Below are 17,796 nucleotides of genomic sequence, written 5' to 3' on the forward strand. Positions count from 1 at the left end.
GCTAAAGTCCGTCCGAATCATGTTAGCAATTGCCGCATTCTACGATTATGAGATATGGCAAATGGACGTCAAAACGGCATTCCTTAATGGTTTCCTTAAGGAAGAATTGTATATGATGCAGCCGGAAGGTTTTGTCGATCCTAAGAATGCTGACAAGGTGTGCAAGCTCCAACGCTCGATTTATGGGCTGGTGCAAGCATCTCGGAGTTGGAACAGTCGCTTTGATGAGATGATCAAAGCGTTTGGGTTTACACAGACTTATGGAGAAGCCTGCGTTTACAAGAAAGTGAGTGGGAGCTCTGTAGCATTTCTCATATTATATGTAGATGACATACTTTTGATGGGAAATGATATAGAACTCTTGGACAGCATCAAGGCCTACTTGAATAAAAGTTTTCCAATGAAGGACCTTGGAGAAGCTGCTTATATATTAGGCATCAAAATCTATAGAGATAGATCGAGACGCCTCATAGGTCTTTCACAAAGCACATACCTTGATAAGATATTGAAGAAGTTCAATATGGATCAGTCTAAGAAGGGGTTCTTGCCTGTGTTGCAAGGTATGAAATTGAGCTCAGCTCAATGTCCGACCACGGCAGAAGAAATAGAAGAGATGAGTGTCATCCCCTATGCCTCAGCCATAGGTTCTATTATGTATGCCATGCTGTGTACCAGACCTGATGTAAACCTTGCCGTAAGTTTGGTAGGAAGGTACCAAAGTAATCCCGGCAAGGAACACTGGACAGCGGTCAAGAATATCCTGAAGTACCTGAAAAGGACTAAGGAAATGTTTCTCGTTTATGGAGGTGACGAAGAGCTCGTCGTAAAGGGTTACGTCGACGCTAGCTTCGACACAGATCTAGATGACTCAAAGTCACAAACCGGATACGTGTATATTTTGAATGGTGGGGCAGTAAGCTGGTGCAGTTGCAAGCAAAGCGTCGTGGCGGGATCTACATGTGAAGCGGAGTACATGGCAGCCTCGGAGGCAGCACATGAAGCAATATGGGTGAAGGAGTTCATCACCGACCTAGGAGTCATACCCAATGCGTCGGGGCCGATCAAGCTCTTCTGTGACAACACTGGAGCTATTGCTCTTGCCAAGGAGCCCAGGTTTCACGAGAAGACAAGGCACATCAAGCGTCGCTTCAACTCCATTCGTGAAAATGTTCAAGATGGAGACATAGAAATTTGTAAAGTGCACACGGACCTGAATGTAGCAGATCCGTTGACTAAACCTCTCCCTAGAGCAAAACATGATCAACACCAGAATTCCATGGGTGTTCGATTCATCACAATGTAACTAGATTATTGACTCTAGTGCAAGTGGGAGACTGTTGGAAATATGCCCTAGAGGCAATAATAAAAGCATTATAATTATATTTCCTTGTTCATGATAATTGTCTTTATTCATGCTATAATTGTGTTATCCGGAAATCGTAATACACGTGTGAATAACAGACACCAACATGTCCCTAGTGAGCCTCTAGTTGACTAGCTCGTTGATCAATAGATAGTCATGGTTTCCTGACTATGGACATTGGATGTCATTGGTAACGAGATCACATCATTAGGAGAATGATGTGATGGACAAGACCCAATCCTAAACATAGCACAAGATCGTATAGTTCGTTTGCTAGAGTTTTCCAATGTCAAAGTATCTTTTCCATAGACCATGAGATCGTGTAACTCCCGGATACCGTAGGAGTGCTTTGGGTATGCCAAACGTCACAACGTAACTGGGTGACTATAAAGGTAGACTACGGGTATCTCCGAAAGTGTCTGTTGGGTGACATGGATCAAGACTGGGATTTGTCACTCCGTATGACGGAGAAGTATCACTGGGCCCACTCGGTAATGCATCATCATAATGAGCTCAAAGTGACCAAGTGTCTGGTCACGGGATCATGCATTACGGTACGAGTAAAGTGACTTGCCGGTAACGAGATTGAACGAGGTATTGGGATACCGACGATCGAATCTCGGGCAAGTAACATATCGATAGACAAAGGGAATTGCGTACGGGGTTGATTGAATCCTCGACATCGTGGTTCATCCGATGAGATCATCGTGGAGCATGTGGGAGCCAACATGGGTATCCAGATCCCGCTGTTGGTTATTGACCGGAGAGTCGTCTCGGTCATGTCTGCTTGTCTCCCGAACCCGTAGGGTCTACACACTTAAGGTTCGATGACGCTAGGGTTGTGAAGATATGTATATGCAGTAACCCGAATGTTGTTCGGAGTCCCGGATGAGATCCCGGACATCACGAGGAGTTCCGGAATGGTCCGGAGGTAAAGAATTATATATAGGAAGTGCTGTTTCGGGCGTCGGGACAAGTTTCGGGGTTATCGGTATTGTACCGGGACCACCGGAGGGGTCTCGTGGGCCCACCGGGTGGGGCCACCTGTCCCGGGGGGCCACATGGGCTGAAATAGCAGGGAACCCAGCCCATAGTGGGCTGGGGCGCCACCCCCTATAGGCCCATGCGCCTAGGGTTCCACCATGGAAGAGTCCATGTGGTGGAAGGCACCCCTAGGTGCCTTGGGGGGGAGGGAAACCTCCCCTTGGCCGCCGCCCCCCCTAGTAGATCTCATCTACTAGGGCCGGCGCCCCCCTGGCACCCCTATATATAGTGGGGGGGAGAGGAGGGATTTCACACCAGCCCCTGGCGCCTCCATCTCCCCCCGTTACGTATCTCCCTCGTAGTCTTGGCGAAGCCGTGCTTCTGTGACGCCCTGCATCCACCACCACGCCGTCGTGCTGCTGGATCTTCACCAACCTCTCCTCCCCCCTTGCTGGATCAAGAAGGAGGAGACGTCTCCCGTCCCGTACGTGTGTTGAACGCAGAGGTGCCGTCCGTTCGGCGCTGGTCATCGGTGATTTGGATCACATCGAGTACGACTACATCATCACCGTTCTTTTGAACGCTTCCGTGCGCCATCTACAAAGGTATGTAGATGCATTAGATGGCTCGTTGCTAGATGAACTCCTAGATGATCTTGGTGAAACGAGTAGGAAAATTTTTGTTTTCTGCAACGTTCCCCAACATATCACATCACAACATGCCCTGCAAAAACAAGTTAGACGTCCTCTACTTTGTTGTTGCAAGTTTTACGTGGCTGCTACGGGCTTAGCAAGAACCGTTCTTACCTACGCATCAAAACCACAACGATAGTTTGTCAAGTTTGTGTTGTTTTAACCTTCGCAAGGACCAGGCGTCGCCACACTTGGTTCAACTAAAGTTGGAGAAACTGACAGCCGCCAGCCACCTGTGTGCAAAGCACGTCGGTAGAACCAGTCTCGCGTAAGCGTACGCGTAATGTTGGTCCGGGCCGCTTCATCCAACAATACCGCCGAACCAAAGTATGGCATGATGGTAAGCAGTATGACTTATATCGCCCACAACTCACTTGTGTTCTACTCGTGCATAACATCAACGCATAAAACCTGGCTCTGATACCACTGTTGGGTAACATAGTAATTTCAAAAAATTTCCTACGCACACGCAAGATCATGGTGATGCATAGCAACAAGAGGGGAGAGTGTTTTCTACGTACCCTCGTAGACCGGAAGCGGAAGCGTTAGCACAACGCGGTTGATGTTGTCATACGTCTTCACGGCCCGACCGATCAAGCACCGAAACTATGGTACCTCCGAGTTCTAGCACACGTTCAGCTCAATGATGATCCTCGGACTCCGATCCAGCAAAGTGTCGGGGAAGAGTTCCGTCAGCACGACGGCGTGGTGACGATCTTGATGTTCTACCGTTGCAGGGCTTCGCCTAAGCACCGCTACAATATTATCGAGGATTATGGTGGAGGGGGGCACCGCACATGGCTAAGAGATCAATGATCAATTGTTGTGTCTATGGGGTGCCCCCTGCCCCCGTATATAAAGGAGTGGAGGAGGGGCCGGCCAAGGAGGGTGGCGCGCCCTAGGGGGGAGTCCAACTCCCACAGGGAGTAGGATTCCCCTTTTTCCTATTAGGAGTAGGAGAGGGAAGGAAGAGGAAGGAGGGAGGAAGGAAAGGGGGGCCGGCCCCTCTCCCAATTCGGATTGGGCTTGGGGGGGCGCCCCCTCCCTTGCTCCTTTCCACTAAGGCCCAATAAGGCCCATATACCTCCCAGGGGGTTCCGATAACCTCCAGGTGATCCGGTATTGTCCAAATCTCACCCGGAACCTTTCCGGTGTCCAAATATAGTCGTCCAATATATCGATCTTTATATCTCGACCATTTCGAGACTCCTCGTCAAGTCCGTGATCACATCCGGGACTCCGGACAACCTTCGGTACATCAAAATATATAAACTCATAATGAAACTATCATCGTAACATTAAGCGTGCGGACCCTACGGGTTCGAGAACAATGTAGACATGACCGAGACACGTCTCGGGTCAATAACCAATAGCGGAACCTGGATGCTCATATTGGCTCCTACATTTTCTACGAAGATCTTTATCGGTCAGACCGCATAACAACATACATTTGTTCCCTTTGTCATCGGTATGTTACTTGCCTGAGATTCGATCGTCGGTATCTCAATACCTAGTTCAATCTCGTTACCGGCAAGACTCTTTACTCGTTCTGTAATACATCATCCTGCAACTAACTCATTAGTTGCAATGCTTGCAAGGCTTAAGTGATGTGCATTACCGAGAGGGCCCAGAGTTACCTCTCCGACAATTGGAGTGACAAATCCTAATCTCGAAATACGCCAACCCAACAAGTACCTTCAGAGACACCTGTAGAGCACCTTTATAATCACCCATTTATGTTGTGACGTTTGGTGGCACACAAAGTGTTCCTCCGGTAAACGGGAGTTGCATAATCTCATAGTCATAGGAACATGTATAAGTCATGAAGAAAGCAATAGCAACAAACTAAATGATCAAGTGCTATGCTAACGGAATGGGTCAAGTCAATCACATCATTCTCCTAATGGTGTGATCCCGTTAATCAAATGACAACTCATGTCTATGGTTAGGAAACATAACCATCTTTGATCAACGAGCTAGTCAAGTAGAGGCATACTATTGACACTCTGTTTGTCTATGTATTCACACATGTATTATGTTTCCGGTTAATACAATTCTAGCATGAATAATAAACATTTATCATGATATAAGGAAATGAATAATAGCTTTCTTATTGCCTCTAGGGCATATTTCCTTCACTACTATGCTAGTTCGCATGATTAGTTTAATCTCTGGAATTGCTGTCATGATTTATTTTCTGTTTATTCGGATTAAATATCGTAGTAATTTGCTCATATTTCCAACAGAATCCTCCACCTCCTCTATCATCGCTGGTACTTGCCGATGAGCCGCCCATTCATGCGAGAGCGGCAAGCATAGGAAGGCGATCTATGTGGGGCTGAAGCTGCGGTCACCACAATGCAACGTCCAAACGGGGGTTTTTGAAGGAAGGGTTATATACTGCAATTTGGAGGAAGCTGGGTGGCATGAGGGAGGTGAAGGGGAAGGGTGTAATGGCGCCACTGACCAGGGGAGATGAAACAGCAGTGGAAACTGAAAGATTCAATTGCAAGATCTAAAGATATACCTTCAAGCACTCACCTCCCCGACAACGGCACCAGAAAAGAGCTTGATGTCTACTACGCAACCTTCTTCTTATAGACTCCTGTTGGGCCTCCAAACGCAGAGTTTGTAGGACAGTAGAAATTTTCCCTCAAGTGGATGACCTAAGGTTTATCAATCCGTGGGAGGCGTAGGATGAAGATGGTCTCTCTCAAACAACCCTGCAACCAAATAGCAAGAGTATCTTGTGTCCCCAACACACCCAATACAATGGTAAATTGTATAGGTGCACTAGTTCGGTGAAGAGATGGTGATACAAGTGTAATATGGATAGTAGATATAGGTTTTTGTAATCTGAAAATGTAAAAACAGCCAGGTAACTAGTAACAAAAGTAAGCAAAAATGGTATTGCAATGCTTGAAAATAAGTCCTAGGGTTCATACTTTCATCATTGCAAAGTCTCTCAACAATGATAACATAATTAAATCATATGTCAATCCCTCAACGTGCGACAAAGAATCACTTCAAAGTTTCTATCGGAGAACGTAGGACGAAAACGTGCATCAACCCCTATGCATAGATTACCCCAATGTCACCTTGAGAATCCGTGAGTTGAGTGCCAAAACATACATCAAGTGAATCAATATAACATCCCATCGTCACCACAGATATCCCATCGCAAGACATACATCAAGTTTTCTCAAATCCAATACTCAATCCAACATAACGAAACCTCAAAGAGCAAGACTTAATTCATCACAAGAAGGTAGAGGGGGAAGAACACGATAAGATCCAACTATAGTAACAAAGCTCGCGGTACATCAAGATCGTGCCAAATCAAGAACATAAGAGGGAGATCAAACACATAGCTACTAGTACATACCCTCAGCCCCGAGGGTGAACTACTCCCTCCTTGTCATGGAGACCGCCGGGATGACGAACATGGCCTCCGGTGATGGTTTCCCCCTCCGACAGGGTGCTAGAACGGGCTCCTGATTGGGTTTTTGTGGCTACAGAGGCTTGCGGCGGCGGAACTTTCGATCTAGGGTTCTTTTTGAAGATTTCTATATTTATAAGAATTTTTGGCGTCAGAAACAAGTCAAGGGGTGCCCGAGGGGCCCACAAGCCCTCAGGGCATGCCTTGGGGGGTAGGGCGCGCACCGCTGGCTTGTGGACTCCTCAGGACTCTTCTGGTCCAACTCCGGTGCTTCAGGGGTCTCTTTTGGTCCATAAAATATCACTGTAAATTTTCATCCCATTCCGAAAACTTTTATTTCTGCACAAAAAACCACACCACGGTAGTTCTGCTGAAAACTACGTCAGTCCGAGTTAGTTGTAATCAAATCATACCAAAACCATATGAATTGTTGCAAACATAGCATGAATACTTCATAGCTTATAGATACATTGGAGACGTATCAGCGCCGGGGGTGGCGCGGTGGCGCGATCTAGCGGCGTCCACTCTGCCCAGATCTGGGCCCTTTGGGCCCCATCTGGGTATAGGCGGGGCGGTGGCGAGGTTTGTCGTCGGCATGGCATCCGGGGGGGCAGAGGAGCGGCGTTCAGCTAGTGGGTGGTGGCAGAGCTGGCACCGGCCTGCTATAGCATGGCGGCCGGGGCTTTGAAGGAATGTTTTGGGCCTGGCCTGGCAAGGATGGCCTAGTATACCTCGCTGCCACGTCCGAATGGTGACCGCGATGGTGCTAGAGGCACGAGATTCCTGCACGACGGCGGTGGAGGTGGTTCCCTCCCGCGGGGCTCCGGTGCCGCTGCTCCCGATTCCTGGCGCTCCTCTCTCCGTCCTCTCGGCCTCGTGGTGGTAATGTCAGTGAGGTGGCGTGGGGGCATCAAGACCGTGGTGGCGCATGTTGGTAGGCGAAAAGTTGGATGGTTGGCTCTGGATCGGTTGGGCAGTGGAGTTTGGGGTCGTGAGATGTCAGTGGAACGACACCTATGGGATCACGGGGAATCCCTTCTACTGTTGGCGGGTGCGGGGCTGTGGAAAGAGCAGGTCTAGCGGTCATCACAAGGATCGTTTACCCAGGTTCGGGACGCAAGGATGCGTAAAACCCTAATCCTACTTGTCTGTGTATATTTACTGTTCTTGAGCTCTGGCTCCAGGAGCGCTCTGTGATGAACCATACACAGTAGCTACCCGTATCAACTCGGCCAGAAGCCCCCCTTTTGCTATGCCTTCGGCCTCCTTTTATATGTCCAAGGGGTCTCCAACAGTGGCGTATAGTGCATACAGGAGGTGTGAAGTTACTACAGTGTGATCATCCTCATCACTGACAGTGAATTAAATGCACCGCTTGGGTGCATGTCTTCTATTCGGCCACCAGGAAAGTAGCATGCCTAGTCACCACCGCTTGAGCATCTAGCCATGCCATCTTGACACGTGCTTGAGAAGACTCCAATAGAGGTAGTTCTAGAGTGGTGGATGAATACGTGGCCATGCAGTCCTCATTTATCTAATGATGTGCCTATCATCGATATAGAGTACCAACAAGGAATTTTTCTTGCCGTTCCGAAGCTTGCTGGGTCAATACTTGCCGGGCGGCAAGGAACTTGCTTGCCGATCCGAGGCTTGCTGGGGTCTGGCTTGGCGGCCCCGAGACCCTGCTGGAGTGGCTTGGACTCGATCCCGGGCATGGTCTTGACTCCGCCAAACTCGTCTACCTAGCAAGGGAGGCCTTCCTCAGGGATCTTCTAGTTGGTTTGCTTGAGTGTTGATCCATGCCGCGGGAGAGACGCTCCCCGCGCGGCAGTAGTGCTTGCCGGCGAAATGATTGTTGGGCGTTGCTGAGCACTATCATGGCCCATCTTCAGAGGTTAGTGGGACCCTGGTTCTCATTACACTGACATAGCCCCCAGGCCCAGTTTCAGCGGAGATCTCTAAGAGCTCGACGCTGGAGTTGGGGCCAAATTTTGCATGGGTCATGATAGTGTTTAACCAGATTTCCCAAAAAAGTTTCTCCCAGATGCGTTGGCCAGCCCCTGAGTCTGCTTCCATGGAAATTTTTCGGCAAAGAACTCTATAGATCTTGATGCTAGATTGTGGTTTTGTTTCCTTTCTTACTCCCGGCAAGGCTGTTGACGGGAAGTTTTATGCTTTCAGCGGAGACTTTTGACGTTCTTGACGCCGGCTTCCGGCAAGCTTGTCACCAGGAAGGCTTTTATCTTCAGTAGAGAACTTTGACATTCTCGATGCCTGACTTCAGTGGAGAACTCAAGAGTTCTCGACACTATCGGGAAGGCTCATGGCGAAGAACTTCGTCGTCCTTGACACCGGCTCCCAGCAAGATCATTACCAGGAAGGCTTATGGCGAAGAACTACATCGTTCTTAACACCAAGAAGATTGGTCCTAAGGGCGTTGCCAGCCCTCGGGCCATAACTGTGTTTAAATATGACAAGTTGATTAGCATCTAAATTGCACTTAACTTACTTGTAAATTTTACTTCTGCTAAATATCCCCTATGCCTGCTGGAATGCTTTCCGGTGCATACGACCCAGCCAGCAACGCTTGACGGAACGGGCCCTTAGCATCTACTCGGGAACATCGCCTCCCGGAAAGGTTTGCCCTCGTAGTTCTAGCGCAGCTGCATATGTTGCCGAGCGGACTCGAGGCAAAATGGAGCGCAACTAGCCCCGAGAAGGTTCCTTGGCATACAGGTTTAATGCAGAAATCTCAAATAAATAGAAACTTGTTAAGTCTTTTCCTTAAATGACTAAATGTTCGCACAACTATTCCCTACGCTTGCCGGAATGCATATCGATCGTGCACGTCCTAGTCAATGGCGCTTAGGAACGGATCCTAGTTAGCAGCCTATCAAGGACGCCGCCTTCTCGAGAGCTTCACACTCCAAGAACGAACGCGGTTGCACGGGTGTTGCTAGGCGGACCCGAACAACCCGGAGCGCAGATTGTCTCAAGAGTGCTCCTTCGCGCACAGGTTATGTGCAAAAACGTCATTAAGGATGAGACTGTGCAACAAGGTGTAATTAATGTTTTGGAACTTAGCTTTCTGTGAATTGCGATGATGGCGAAGAAGACGTGATTGTTGGTGAAGAAATTTGTCCGGGGGGTCACGGAAGATGACCACCTCCAGCATCTCCATCGCCCGCTCTTGTTGCAGCGGACTCGGCGACCATGCCCCCTGCGCCGGTCGTGCCTACCGCAGCAGCCGCACTGTCCGCGGCGGTAGCGCCGCCCGTGCCATCCGCAGGTGTGGGTGAAGGAAGCTTGGATGTGGAAAGCTTCATCATCATAGAGCCCTTTTTCATGGGCGCCATGGAAGGTGATGATGATGATCTTGAAGAAACTGATGCGCTAACTGCTAGACCAGATTTTCACAACTGTGCCGCCCCTACCTGGCGTGCCAAAGATGTCGGTGGAACGACACGTATGGGATCACGGGGAATCCCTTCTACGGTTGGCGGGCGCGGGGCTGTGGAAATAGCGGGTCTGGTGGTCAGCAGAAGGATCGTGTACCCAGATTTGGGCCGCAAGGATGCGTAAAACCCTAATCCTGCTTGGTTGTGTATATTTTGTGTTCTTGAACTCTGGCTCTAGGAGCCCTATGTGATGAACCGTACACAGTAGCTACCTGTATCAACTCAGCCAGAAGCCCCCCTTCTGCTACGCCTTGGGCCTCCTTTTATATGTCCAAGGGGTCTCCAACAGTGGCGTACAGTGCATACAAGAGGTGTAAAGTTACTACAGTGTGATCATCCTCATCACTGATAGTGAATTAAATGCACCGCTTGGGTGCATGTCTTCTATTCGGCCACCAGGAAAGTAGCATGACTAGTCACCACCGCTTGAGCATCTAGCCATGCCATCTTGACACGTGCTTGGGAAGACTCCAATAGAGGTAGTTCTAGAGTGGTGGATAAATACGTGGCCATGCAGTCCTCATTTATCTAATGATGTGCCTATCATTGATATAGAGTGCCAGCAAGGAATTTTTCTTGCCGTTCGGAAGCTTGCCGTGTCAATACTTGCCGGGCGGCAAGGAACTTGCTTGCCGATCCGAGGCTTGCCGGGGTCTGGCTTGGCGGCCCCGGAGACCCTGCTGGAGTGGCTTGGACTCGATCCCAGGCATGGTCTTGACTCCGCCAGACTCGTCTACCCGGCAAGGGAGGCCTTCCTGGGGGATCTTCTAGTTGGTTTGCTTGAGTGTTGATCCATGCCGCGGGAGAGACGCTCCCCCCGTGGCAGTAGTGCTTGCCGGCGAAATGATTGCCGGGCGTTGCTGAGCACTGTCATGGCCCATCTTCAGAGTTTAGTGGGACCTTGGTTCTCATTACACCGACACAGCCCCCGGGCCCGGTTTCAGCAGAGATCTCTAAGAGCTCGACGCTGGAGTTGGGGCCAAATTTTGCATGGGTCATGATAGTGTTTAACCAGATTTCCCAAAAAAGTTTCTCCCAGAGGAGTTGGCCAGCCCCCGAGTCTGCTTCCATGGAAATTTTCTGGCAAAGAACTCTACAGATCTCGATGCTAGAGTGTGGTTTTGTTTCCTTTCTTGCTCCCGGCAAGGCTGTTGCCGGGAAGTCTTATGTTTTCAGCGGAGACTTTTGACATTCTTGACGCCGGCTTCCGGCAAGCTTTTCACCAGGAAGGCTTTTATCTTCAGCAAAGAACTTTGACGTTCTCGATGCCTGACTTCAGTGGAGAACTCTAGAGTTCTCGACACTGTCGGGAAGGCTCATGGCGAAGAACTTCGTCGTCCTTGACACCGGCTCCCAGCAAGATCATTACCGGGAAGGCTTATGGCGAAGAACTACATCGTTCTTAACACCAAGAAGATTGGTCCTAAGGGCGTTGCCAGCCCTCGGGCCATAACTGTGTTTAAATATGACAAGTTGATTAGCATCTAAATTACACTTGACTAACTTGTAAATTTTTACTTTTACTAAATATCCCCTATGCCTGCTGGAATGCTTTCCGGTGCATATGACCTAGCCAGCAGCGCTTGATTGAACGGGCCCTTAGCATCTACTCGGGAACGTCGCCTCCCGGAAAGGTTTGCCCTCCTGGTCCTAGCGCAGCTGCATAAGTTGCTGAGCAGACTCGAGGTAAAATAGAGTGCAACTAGCCCCGAGAATGTTCCTTGGCGTACAGGTTTATGCAGAAATCTCAAATAAATAGAAACTTGTTAAGTCTTTTCCTTAAATGACTAAATGTTTGCGCAACTAGTCCCTACGCTTGCCGGAATGCATCTCGATCGTGCACGTCCTAGTCAATGGCGCTTAGGAACGGATCCTGGTTAGCAGCCTATCGAGGACACCACCTTCTCAAGAGCTTCATACTCCAAGAACTAACGCGGTTTCACGGGTGTTGCTAGGCGGACCCGAACAACCCGGAGCGCAGATTGTCTCAATACTGCTCCTTCGCGCACAGGTTATGTGCAAAAATGTTATTAGGGATGAGACTATGCAATAGGGTGTAATTAAAGTTTTGGAACTTAGCTTTCTCTGAATTGAGATGATGGCGAAGAAGACGCCATTGTTGGTGAAGAAATTTGTCCAGGGGGGTTGCGGAAGATGACCGCCTATAGCATCTCCATCGCCCGCTCTTGCAGCAGCGGGCACGGCGACCACGCCGCCCGCGCAGGTCGTGCCTACCGCAGCAGCCACACCGTCCGCGGCGGTAGCGCCGCCCGCGCCATCCGCATATGTGGGTGAAGGAAGCTTGGACGTGGAAAGCTTCATCGTCATAGAGCCCTTTTTCATGGGCGCCATGGAAGGTGATGATGATGATCTTGAAGAAACTGATGCGCTAACTGCTAGACCAGATTTTCACGACTGCACCGCCCCTGCCTGGTGTGCCAAAGATGTCGGTGGAACGACACCTATGGGATCACGGGGAATCCCTTCTACGATTGGCGGGTGCGGGGCTGTGGAAAGAGCGGGTCTGGCGGTCAGCACAAGGATCGTGTACCCAGATTCGGGCTGCAATGATGCGTAAAACCCTAATCCTGTTTGTCTGTGTATATTTTGTGTTCTTGAGCTCTGGCTCCAGGAGCACTATGTGATGAACCGTACACAGTAGTTACCCGTATTAACTCGGCCAGAAGCCCCCCTTCTGCTACGCCTTGGGCCTCCGTTTATATGTCCAAGGGGTCTCCAATAGTGGCGTACAGTGCATACAAGAGGTGTAAAGTTACTACAGTGTGATCATCCTCATCACTGACAGTGAATTAAATGCACCGCTTGGGTGCATGTCTTCTATTCGGCCACCAGGAAAGTAGCATGCCTAGTCACCACCGCTTGAGCATCTAGCCATGCCATCTTGACACGTGCTTGGGAAGACTCCAATAGAGGTAGTTCTAGAGTGGTGGATGAATACGTGGCCATGCAGTCCTCATTTATCTAATGATGTGCCTATCATTGATATAGAGTGCCAGCAAGGAATTTTGCTTGCCGTTCCGAAGCTTGCCGGGCAGCAAGGAACTTGCTTGCCGATCCGAGGCTTGCCGGGGTCTGGCTTGGCGGCCCCGGAGACCCTGCTGGAGTGGCTTGGACTGGATCCCGGGCATGGTCTTGACTCCGCCAGACTCGTCTACCCGGCAAGGGAGGCCTTCCTGGGGGATCTTCTGGTTGGTTTGCTTGAGTGTGGATCCATGCCGCGGGAGAGACGCTCCCCGCGCGGCAGTAGTGCTTGCCGGTGAAATGATTGCCGGGCGTTGCTGAGCACTGTCATGGCCCATCTTCAGAGGTTAGTGGGACCCTGGTTCTCATTACACCGACACAGCCCCCGGGCCCAGTTTCAGCGGAGATCTCTAAGAGCTCGACGCTGGAGTTGGGGCCAAATTTTGCATGGGTCATAATAGTGCTTAACCACATTTCCCAAAAACGTTTCTCCCAGAGGCATTGGCCAGCCCCCTAGTCTGCTTCCATGGAAATTTTCTGGCAAAGAACTCTACCGATCTTGATGCTAGAGTGTGGTTTTGTTTCCATTCTTACTCCCGGCAAGGCTGTTGCCGGGAAGTCTTATGTGTTTTCAGCGGAGACTTTTGACGTACTTGACGCCGGCTTCCAGCAAGCTTGTCACCAGGAAGGCTTTTATCTTCAGCAGAGAACTTTGACATTCTCGATGCCTGACTTCAGTGGAGAACTCTAGAGTTCTCGACACTGTCGGGAAGGCTCATGGCGAAGAACTTCGCCGTCCTTGACACCGGCTCCCGGCATGATCATTACCGGGAAGGCTTATGGCGAAGAACTACATCGTTCTTAACACCAAGAAGATTGGTCCTAAGGGCATTGCCAGCCCTCGGGCAATAATTGTGTTTAAATATGACAAGTTGATTAGCATCTAACTTGCACTTAACTTACTTGTAAATTTTTATTTCTGCTAAATATCCCCTATGCCTGCTGGAATGCTTTCCGGTGCATACGACCCAGCTAGCAGCGCTTGAAGGAACGGGCCCTTAGCATCTACTCGGGAACGTCGCCTCCCGGAAAGGTTTGCCCTCCTGGTTCTAGCGCAGCTTCATAAGTTGCCGAGCTGACTCGAGGCAAAATGGAGCGCAACTAGCCCCGAGAAGGTTCCTTGGCATAGAGGTTTATGCAGAAATCTCAAATAAATAGAAACTTGTTAAGTCTTTTCCTTAAATGACTAAATGTTTGCACAACTATTCCCTATGCTTGCCGGAATGCATCTCGATCATGCACGTCCTAGTCAATGGCGCTTAGGAACGGATCCTAATTAGCAGCCTATCGAGGACGCCGCCTTCTCGAGAGCTTCACACTCCAAGAATAAATGCGGCTGCACGGGTGTTGCTAGGCGGACCCGAACAACCCGGAGCGCAGATTGCCTCAAGAGTGCTCCTTCGCGCACAGGTTATGTGCAAAAATGTCATTAAGGATGAGACTATGCAACAGGGTGTAATTTAAGTTTTGGAACTTAGCTTTCTCTGAATTGCGATGATGGCGAAGAAGACGCCATTGTTGGTGAAGAAATTTGTCCGGGGGGGGGGGGGGGTCGCGGAAGATGACCGCCTCCAGCATCTCCATCGCCCGCTCTTGCTGTAGCGGGCACAACGACCACGCCGCCTGCGCCGGTCGTGCCTACCGCAGCAGCCACACCGTCCACGGCGGTAGCGCTGCCCTCGCCATCCGCATGTGTGGATGAAGGAAGCTTGGACGTGGAAAGCTTCATCGTCATAGAGTTCCTTTTCATGGGCGCCATGGAAGGTGATGATGATGATCTTGAAGAAACTGATGCGCTAACTGATAGACCAGATTTTCACAACTGCGCCGCCCCTGCCTGGCGTGCCAAAGATGTCGGTGTAACGACACCTATGGGATCACGGGGAATCCCTTCTATGGTTGGCGGGCGCGGGGCTGTGGAAAGAGCGGGTCTAGCGGTCAGCACAAGGATCGTGTACCCAGATTCGGGCCGCAAGGATGCGTAAAACCCTAATCCTGCTTCTCTGTGTATATTTTGTGTTCTTGAGCTCTGGCTCCAGGAGCGCTATGTGATGAACCGTACACAGTAGCTACCCGTATCAACTCGGCCAAAAGCCCCCCTTCTGCTACGCCTTGGGCCTCCTTTTATATGTCCAAGGGATCTCCAACAGTGGCGTACAGTGCATGCAAGAGGTGTTAAGTTACTACAGTGTGATCATCCTCATCACTGACAGTGAATTAAATGCACCGCTTCGGTGCATGTCTTCTATTCGGCCACCAGGAAAGTAGCATGCCTAGTCACCACCACTTGAGAATCTAGCCATGCCATCTTGACACGTGCTTGGGAAGACTCCAATAGAGGTAGTTCTAGAGTGGTGGATGAATACGTGGCCATGCAGTCCTCATTTATCTAATGATGTGCCTATCATTGATATAGAGTGCCAGCAAGGAATTTTGCTTGCCGTTCCGAAGCTTGCTGGGTCAATACTTGCCGGGCGGCAAGGAACTTGCTTGCCGATCCGAGGCTTGCCAGGGTCTGGCTTGGCGGCCCCGGAGACCCTGCTGGAGTGGCTTGGACTCGATCCCCGGCATGGTCTTGACTCCGCCAGACTCGTCTACCCGGCAAGGGAGGCCTTCCTGGGGGATCTTCTAGTTGGTTTGCTTGAGTGTTGATCCATGCCGCGGGAGAGACGATCCCCTCGTGGCAGTAGTGCTTAACGGCGAAATGATTGCCGGGTGTTGCTGAGCACTATCATGGCCCATCTTCAGAGGTTAGTGGGACCCTGGTTCTCATTACACCGACACAGCCCCCAGGCCCAGTTTCAGCGGAGATCTCTAAGAGCTCGACGCTGGAGTTGGGGCCAAATTTTGCATGGGTCATGATAGTGTTTAACCACATTTCCCAAAAAAGTTTCTCCCAGAGGCATTGGCCAGCCCCTGAGTCTGCTTCCATGGAAATTTTCTTGCAAAGAACTCTACAGATCTCGATGCTAGAGTGTGGTTTTGTTTCCTTTCTTGCTCCCGGCAAGGCTATTGTCGGGAAGTCTTACATTTTCAGCGGAGACTTTTGATGTTCTTGACGCCGGCTTCCGGCAAGCTTGTCATCAGGAAGGCTTTTATCTTCAGCAGAGAACTTTGACGTTCTCGATGCCTGTCTTCAATGGAGAACTCTAGAATTCTCGACACTATCGGGAAGGCTCATGGCGAAGAACTTCGTCGTCCTTGACACCGGCTCCCGGCATGATCATTACCGGGAAGGCTTATGGCGAAGAACTACATCGTTCTTAACACCAAGAAGATTGCTCCTAAGGGCGTTGCCAGCCCTCGGGGCATAACTGTGTTTAAATATGACAAGTTGATTAGCATCTAAATTGAACTTAACTTACTTGTAAATTTTTACTTTTACTAAATATCCCCTATGCCTGCTGGAATGCTTTCCGGTGCATACGACCCAGCCAGCAGCGCTTGACGGAACGGGCCCTTAGCATCTACTCGGTAACGTCGCCTCTCGGAAAGGTTTGCCCTCCTGGTTCTAGCGCAGCTGCATAAGTTGCCGAGCGGACTCGAGGCAAAATGGAGTGCAACTAGCCCCAAGAAGGTTCCTTGGCATACATGTTTATGCAGAAATCTCAAATAAATAGAAACTTGTTAAGTCTTTTCCTTAAATGACTAAATGTCTGCACAACTATTCCCTACGCTTTCCGGAATGCATCTCGATGATGCACGTCCTAGTCAATGGCGCTTAGGAACGGATCCTAGTTAGCATCCTATCGAGGACACCGCCTTCTCGAGAGCTTCACACTCCAAGAACAAACACGGCTGCACGGGTGTTTCTAGGCAGACCCGAACAACCCAGAGCGCAGATTGTCTCAAGAGTGCTCCTTCGCGCACAGGTTATGTGCAAAAACGTCATTAAGGATGAGACTATGCAACAGGGTGTAATTAAAGTTTTGGAACTTAGCTTTCTCAGAATTGCAGTGATGGCGAAGAAGACGCCATTGTTGGTGAAGAAATTTGTCCGGGGGGTCGCAGAAGATGACCGCCTCCGGCATCTCCATCTCCTGCTCTTGCTGCAGCGGGCACGGCGACCACGCCGCCTGCGCCGGTCATGCCTACCGCAGCAGCCGCGCCTTCCGCGGCGGTAGCGCCGCCCGCGCCATCCGCAGGTGTGGGTGAAGGAAGCTTGGATGTGGAAATCTTCATCGTCAAAGAGCCCTTTTGCATGGGCGCCATGGAACGTGATGATGATGATCTTGAAGAAACTGACGCGCTAACTGCTAGACCAGATTTTCACAACTGCGCTGCCCCTGCCTGGCGTGCCAAAGATGTCGGTGTAACGACACCTATGGGATCACGGGGAATCCCTTCTATGGTTGGCGGGCGCGGGGCTGTGGAAAGAGCGGGTCTAGCGGTCAGCACAAGGATCGTGTACCCAGATTCGGGCCGCAAGGATGCGTAAAACCCTAATCCTGCTTCTCTGTGTATATTTTGTGTTCTTGAGCTCTGGCTCCAGGAGCGCTATGTGATGAACCGTACACAGTAGCTACCCGTATCAACTCGGCCAAAAGCCCCCCTTCTGCTACGCCTTGGGCCTCCTTTTATATGTCCAAGGGATCTCCAACAGTGGCGTACAGTGCATGCAAGAGGTATTAAGTTACTACAGTGTGATCATCCTCATCACTGACAGTGAATTAAATGCACCGCTTGGATGCATGTCTTCTCTTCGGCCACCAGGAAAGTAGGATGCCTTGTCACCACCGCTTGAGCATCTAGCCATGCCATCTTGACACGTGCTTGGGAAGACTCCAATAGAGGTAGTTCTAGAGTGGTGGATGAATA

This window comes from Triticum urartu, chromosome 6A, assembly GCF_056163025.1.
Source record: "Triticum urartu cultivar PI428250 chromosome 6A, HENAU_Tu73, whole genome shotgun sequence".
In the NCBI taxonomy this organism is placed as follows: domain Eukaryota; kingdom Viridiplantae; phylum Streptophyta; class Magnoliopsida; order Poales; family Poaceae; genus Triticum; species Triticum urartu.